Raw genomic sequence first — 7,737 nt, 5'->3', positions numbered from 1 at the left:
CATGGCAGTGCGCGGGTGGTACTGCACATCGAATTCACTCAACTCAATTGCCCATAGTGCCATTCATCCAATAGCTTCAAGACCACTCATTGCTTTCCATAGGGGCTTGTCTGTCAGAACAATCATCGTGTGTGCCTGGAAATACGGTTTGAGCTTGTGAGCTATGGTCACTAAGGCAAAGGCTAGCTTCTCCATCGGGGGGTACCTTTCCTATGCGCCTTGGAGCGCTCTGCTAGTGTAGTATACGTGCTTTTGCACCTTGTCCTCTTCTCCGACGAAGGCTGCGCTGATGGCGGTTGGGGAGATGGCCAAGTAAAGAAATAACTCTTCTTCGTCTTTGGAAGGACTTAGCAATGGCGGGAAGGAGAGATATGCCTTTAGGTCCTCGAATACTTGTTGACACTCAGCTGTCCACTCAAAGGACTTCTTCAATATGCAAAAGAAAGGCAGGCATTTGTTCGTTGCCCTTAACATTAACCTATTCAGCGCTGCTACCTTGTTGTTAAGGCTTTGCGCTTCTTTTATGTTCCTAGGTGGTGCCATCTCCATTATGTTCTAGATCTTGTCTGGATTGATTTCAATGCCCCTTCGAGACACCATGAACCCTAGGAATTTTCCTGCTGTTAATTTGAATGCGCATTTACTTAGATTGAGCTTCATGTTATAAGAGCAGAGGGTATCGAAAGTCTCCTTAAGGTCGTCCCTATCGACTTTTCACCAGCATGTCGTTTACGTAGACTTGGACGTTCCTTCCAATTTGATGTGCAAACATTTTGTTCATTAGCCTCAGATACGTTGTGTTCGCGTTCTTGAGACCGAATGACATCACTTTGTAGCAGAAGAGACCTTGGTTGGTGACGAACGAAATCTTCTCCTAGCTTGATCTGGTTGTAACTAGAAAACGCATTCATGAATCTCAACGACTAGTGTCTTACTGTCGAGTCTACCAGGATGTTGATCCGTAGGAGCAGGTAGCTATCTTTGGGGCATGCTTTATTTAAGTCCTTGAAGTCTACACACATCCTCCACTTTCCATTGGCTTTCTTGACCATCACCACGTTGGCCAGCCAGTTAGGGTAGTATACTTCTCGTATGAACTCTGCTTCCTGCAATTTGCGAACTTCTTCCACTATAGCCCTGTCTTGCTCCTGGGTGAACACTCGTTTCTTCTGTCGGATAAGGGGAAAAGAGGGTGATACATTCAACCTTTGAACCATGATCGAAGGGTCAAACTCGGGTATGTCTTTATGGCTTCAAGCAAAGACATCCTAGTTCTCTCTCAGGAATATTGTGAGTGCTTGATGGACTGGGGGGTTGGCAAGGGTGCTGATCCTGGTCATTCGCTAGGGTTTGGAGTCATCGAGGAGTATCTCTTCCAACCCTTCAACGGGCTCTACAACCGTCTGTTGTTCTTCTATGCTCATAGTCTGTAAGTGGTCATTCATCTCCAACATTGCTATGTAGCACTTGCGCGCTGCCACTTTATTACCACGTACCTCTCCTACTCCGTATTTGGTGGGGAACTTGATCATCGGGTGATAGGTTGAAGTTACGGCCTTCCACGAATTGAGGGTAGGATGGGCTAGTATGGCATTGTAAGTGGACGAACTATCGACGACAAGGAATGTAACATCCTTAGTAATTTTTTAGGGTAATCACCAATCGTTATGGGCAATATGACCGCACTGAGGGGGTATACTCTTGTTCCTCCAAACCCAACGAGCGGTGCATTGGTTGGTACGAGTTGTTCTCTCTCTCGATCCTCATCTATTGGAATGCCGGGTAATAGAGGATATCAGCAGAGCTTTCATTATCAACTAGGACTCGATGTGTGTTGTAATCCCTTACCCGTATGCTAACAACGAGTGCATCGTCGTGTGGGTGATGGAGACGTCGAGCATTTTCCTCCGAAACCCCAATCATGGGGTTGTCAACCTGTGCCATCTTTGGGACGAAACCCGAAAGCTGGACGGTCTGAACCATCCTTAGGTAAGTCTTACATACCTTTCTGGATGAACCGGAAGTTGCGGTGCCACCTACAATCATCCTTATGTCTCATAGGGGTGGCCTGGGGCGCTCGTTATCCTTTCTTGCAGCCTGCTCCTGTGGTGGATCTGCCATTTCTTTGCTAACAAATCTTTGTAATTTTCCTTGTCTGATAAGGGCTTTAGTCTGCTACTTTAAGTCATAGCATTCAGATGTGTCGTGACCGTAATTCCGATGAAAATGGCAATACTTGTCTTTGTACCACTTGCTGGGATCTCCCTTCAACTTGCCAGGCCACGTCAAGGTTGTATCATCCTTGATTTGCATTAATACCTGATCAATTGGGGTAGTCAGCAGGGTGAAGTTGGTGAACCTTCTAGTGGGGGGCTTGGAGCACCTATCCTCCCGTTGATCTTCGTTCCTAGTTATCTTCCATCCCCTGTCTTGCCGTGCATCTTCCTGCCTTTCCCTCTTCTTGGGTTTCTCCTCTCTAGCCAGTAGCGCGTCCTCCACATTCATGTACTTAGTAGCTCGATAAAGTACATCTGACATGGTCTTTAGGTCGTTCTTGTATAAGGAGAACAAAAACTTCCCCTTCTGCAGACCATTCGTGAATGTTGCAACAAGTATCTTGTCATTAGCTTCGCCTATCGAGGGAGGTTCCTTGTTGAAGTGGGTTATGTAAGACCTCGGCGTCTTGTTTTTCTATTGCTTGATGCTCATTATGCACGCAGTGGACTTTTTATACCTATGCCCCCTGATAAAGTGCAAGGCAAACTAAGCGCTCATCTCTTTGAAGGTACCGATGGAGTTAGGTGTCAATTTGCTGCACCACACCCTTTCGGGGCCCTTCAATGTAGTTGGGAAGGCTTGGCACATGATCTCATCCGCCACACCTTGTAAGTGCATGAGGGTTTTGAGTGACTCCAGGTGGTCCAAGGGATCCTTTGACTCGTCATAGGCTTCTATCTGTGGTATACGGAACTTTGCGGGAAGGGGGAACGAAGTGATGGGTGTTGTGAATGGCTAGTTCGTCCGGTGGACCAGCTCGTCAAGGTTATTTGACACCCACTTCTTGAGGGCGTTCATCATGAAGTCCATCATCTCCTTCATCATCTACATCTCCGTGACCATATGCGGTGGTGTCGTATCTGTGATGGATGGATGGCTAGTATCTTGTTGCTCTTATCTGCTCGGGGCATTGCTGCCTTCCGGTCCTTCTCGATCCCTTCTTTCGGCGTTGGTGTCCTCTTGCTCCTCTCCATGACTGTTAGGCCCAGCATCCCTTTGGCGTAACGGTTCCTCTAGGTTGTGGTTTTGCTTAGTAAGGCATTCCAAAGCTACGACTAGGGTCTGTACTTGTCTTTCAAGGGCAGTAGTGCATGGTTCATCTCCGTTATTGTTGTTGGTTTCCATCTAGCGAGTGAGTACCATACAACTTTTTGTCTAGGAGGTGTTAATATGGCTACTATTGCTTTCTCGTTCTTTCCACAAATGACGCCAACTAATGATGCCAAAAATCATCAGTGAGCCGCATAGTCCTCACGTGTTCTTAACAGAACCTGTGAAACAAAAACAAAGAAGACCTTGCAGAGAGTAGGTTGTGGTACTGGCCAAATACCCTCCAAAGGTTAAGTTAGAGAGAATTTCTACAACTCTAAAGTGCTAGAGCTGGGAGAATTACGTGTACCTTGATTTGTGAGGGTTTTGAGGTTTTTATAGTAGTGTAGAGTCGACCTTAATTTCTTGGTGGAGAGGGTATTTTCTTGTAGGGAAGATCTTCATCAATATTCGCAATTTACGGGATTATTTCCTTACAGGGATGCCTATAATCATGGTGGGGCATGGAGCACAAGATATTTCCATACCAGAATCCTTAGAGACTACCCATGCCACATAGGTGCCATGTAGATGCCATAAAGGTGACACGTGGCTTCAATAGACCGTCTCCTTTTTATTCGTTCACTTAAAAGTGCCAATCCATCTCCTTATCTTTCGGTCCGTGTCTCGGATCCGCCTACCTACTTTGTTATACCAATTGTACCATCTCCTTTGGTTATCTTGTCTCTAAAGTCTGACCCCGTTAATTCAATCTGTCTACCTTGGGATTTACCCCTATCATCTACAAAGATGTATGTAGCTTCGAGCCTCACAAGCAGCAACTGTTATGGTTGGTTGCCTCTTGGAAGTCATGTGAATGCGAACAGTATCGATCTCTCATATAGAATTCAAATCTAGCTAGTAATACTCTTTTCATCATCCATATCTTAAAACCAAATTCAACTACATTCACTATAGCCAACAAGTTTAAACTCTTTATAAAGTGAATAAAGCAATTCAAAAACAATTTTAACTTTCACCTTAAACCTTAGTAAAGTATTCACTTGGTCATCTTATAATGAGTCATGCATGCATACATTAAAAGTGATAAGGGCATTTTTGTCTAGAGAAGCTTTCCTCATCAGTCTAAACGAACGAACTTCACTCGTGATTCTTCAAGATAAAATCCTCTAGTGACCTGTCTGCTTTTTGGAAGACTCGTTAGGGACCCTTTTAGGTTAGCTCGATGGGTGTCTCGTGCAAGCTAGATTGAGGGCAGACGAACTTGATGGAAGAAGAGAAAGACCGATAGGCAGATGCTCCTGAACCCAACAGTTGGGTCGTGGGTCCCACAATACTTTTCGTACACACCACTCATCAACCCCTATAGGGAAATAACTTGCACACCACGTCCAAAGATCCCTCCACACACTCGTATCCTTCCAATATGGGAATTAAGGCCCTAAATCTCGGAACATTAACTCCATATCCTCTATACGAGGAAAAACCCTATTCTCGTGGGATCTCGGTTAGCCCTACACCACTATATAAGCACCAAGCCTCCTCCTACCACAAGTACATAAAAAAAAATCTCTTAGTTTTGGTATCCTTGAGTTCTTGGAGATTTTTCAGCCATGAACTTAACCATCGGAGGGTTTTTGGCCGGCACCCCATCGGTGCTCTCTGTTGGTTCTTTGTTCTCTTGTTCTACAAGTATCTAATAAGTGCGTGTGAGGACATCAGCTTACCGACCATTTCTGTGCATCATCAGTTAGTACCATCTGTGGGGGCAAATGGGCTACCAGACTTGAGTTGAAGGGTCACCGCCTTCTTTACCTCTAAGACCCTTTTTTTCCCCAAGTTTATCTTTGAAATAGCAAAACCAACCAACAGGTCAACATCAATGAATCAATAGGTAAAGGATAGACCAAGATAGGTAAGGGACGGGCAAAAGAAAACTTAGGCAAGTGGGCTTTGGCATCTAATCTCTTTGCTTCATCTGTTGGGGTAGGTCCACCACAAAATGCGTGCAAGCTGTTAAGTTTGACCAATTTCTTCCAACTCCTCTCCCCAAGTGGGATAGCAAGGATGCTTTGTAAGAAATCTTCTTCCTCCTCGCTAATCATCGGGCCCACCTGGGTTGAAAAAGAAAACAGGATGGGTTAATATAAAGAAGTAAGTACAGATGGATCGAGCTATGACCGATGACTCACCAAACTCGTCTAAAATGCCCCACGTATTGTCATATTCTTCCCTTATGCTGTCCCACTCGTTAGGCCTACACACCCAATTTGAGCATTGAACAAAGAAATACCTACTCTTCCAATCATGATTGGAATCAGGAATGTCGATCAATAGTTTTAGCGATGGCTTACAAATGACGAAATTGTAAAAACCCTTCGAGGCTGCAAGCTGCTGAGCTTTGTAACAGAAGAAGAGTTTGTCAAGGGAAAGGCAATGGCAACCTTCATTTATTTGCCCCCACAACACCTCAACCTCGAGAAAAATCCTCCAGGCATTAAGGTAGATTTGGCTTACGAACACGCCTAAGTGGTCTGCCAATCAACAATGTAATTCTATGAGGGGCAACCTTAACCCTGCAAGGAAGATGGCTTTATAAAAGTCGACGTCTGCAGTCCATCTAGAATAAAACTTTTCCCTTTTCCCTGCCATCCTTAGAGGTATATTGTCTGGAATCTGAAAATGGGGACGTAGCCTACTAAACACTTCGTTTGTGATTTTAGAGAGGAGGTCATTCACTGACCAAATACTAGGAAGGATGAATGGCCTATAGCCACCGTCAGACGAACTAGGGGCCTTAACCTCCTCTCCTCTTCTTGCCTCTTCACCTTCTTCTTTTTCCTCTTCTTCTTCTTCTTCTTCTTCTTCTCCTTCTTCCTCCTCTTCTTTTTCTTCTTCTTCCTTTTCCTCCTCCTCCAAGAAATGGGCTGACGGCTCCCTCTCCTGAGAGCCCGTCGAGTATTCCGTCATAGGGTCATAACCTGATGGACAAACCTTATCGTTGCCCGCATCTAGATGGACTGACAATGAATGAACACTCGTCGCTTCCTTATCACCTAACATTCTTTCACCTGCAAACAACAAATGGAAACTAAGCATCTACTCACACAAAAACTAGATACTAGACCGACGGTCGGATAAGTATAAAAAAGAAGAGTGGAGAAAATAGGAAGCAAAGGAGTTTGAAGGAAACTTACTCAAAAACCAACGTGCACTGGTTGTATCAATGAAGGACACTGTGTAGTGGTGGATCCTAGTTGTAGATGATTGAGTATGAGCTTTGGTGAGTGAGAAAGGGTAAAACAAGTAAATAAAAAGGATAGGAAGGGCATTGATCTATTTATAGGACAAAGGGACACGTGAAATGAAGCTACGCGATGTTTCCTATCCATCATTTAGAAGCTGCCACTTGTCATCAACCATCATCAAAAGACAGTTTTGCCCCTCCAAATTGCACGAACACCAAGGGAAAGCAATGAATGATGTCTCGATAAACTCCATCACCCGTCAACCATCTCAACGAATAATGGAGTAGGGGGCAGCTGATAAGGGCACTTTTGTCTAGAGAAGCTTTCCTTATTCGTCTGCATGAATGAACTTCACTTGTGATTCTTCAAGATAAAATCCTTTAGTGACCCGTCTGCTTTTTGGAAAATCCGTTAGGGACCCCTTTGGGTTAGCCTGATGAGTGACTCGCACAAGCTAGAGTGAGGGTAGACGAACCTGACGGATGAAAAGGAAGCCCGGCGGGCAGATTCTCCTAAACCCTACGGTTGGGCTGTGGGTCCTACAATACTTTTTGTACACACCACTCATTAACCCCTACAAGGAAATAACTTGCACACACCACGTCCAAAGATCCCTCCGCATGCTCGTATCCTCCCAATATGGGAAGTAAGGCCCACATTAACTTCATATCCTTCATACAAGGAAAAACTCTATGCTCGTGGGATCTCAGTCAGTCTTACTCCACTAGATAAGCACCAAGCCTCCTCCTACCACATGTATGTAAAAAATTCTCCTAGCTCTGGTATCCTTGAGTTCTTGGAGATTTTTTAGCCATTAACTTAACCATTAGAGGGTTTTTGGCCGGCATCCCATCGATACTCTCTGTTGGTTCTTTGTTCTCTTTGTTTGCAGGTATCCAATTGGTGCGTGTGAGGACCATTAGCTCATTGACGATTTTTCTGCATCATCAAAAAGCAATGAACTTTGATTGAACCGGTTTGTGCAAGGAAGATTTTCACAAGTTAAAAGAAGCTAAAACTATAGTGGCTGCTCAAATTATTTATGTTTCAATGAAAATTAACATCTATGTAACATAAGGGAAGATGAAAATAAAAATTGAAAAAGAAAGGAGGAATTGAGAGAGATGGTGAGAATTTCGAGAGGGAACAATGGGAAACGATG

Source organism: Quercus robur, chromosome 8 (assembly GCF_932294415.1).
Source record: "Quercus robur chromosome 8, dhQueRobu3.1, whole genome shotgun sequence".
Taxonomy (NCBI): domain Eukaryota; kingdom Viridiplantae; phylum Streptophyta; class Magnoliopsida; order Fagales; family Fagaceae; genus Quercus; species Quercus robur.
The sequence above is the reverse complement of the archived record's forward strand: the minus strand, read 5'-3'. Positions refer to the sequence as shown.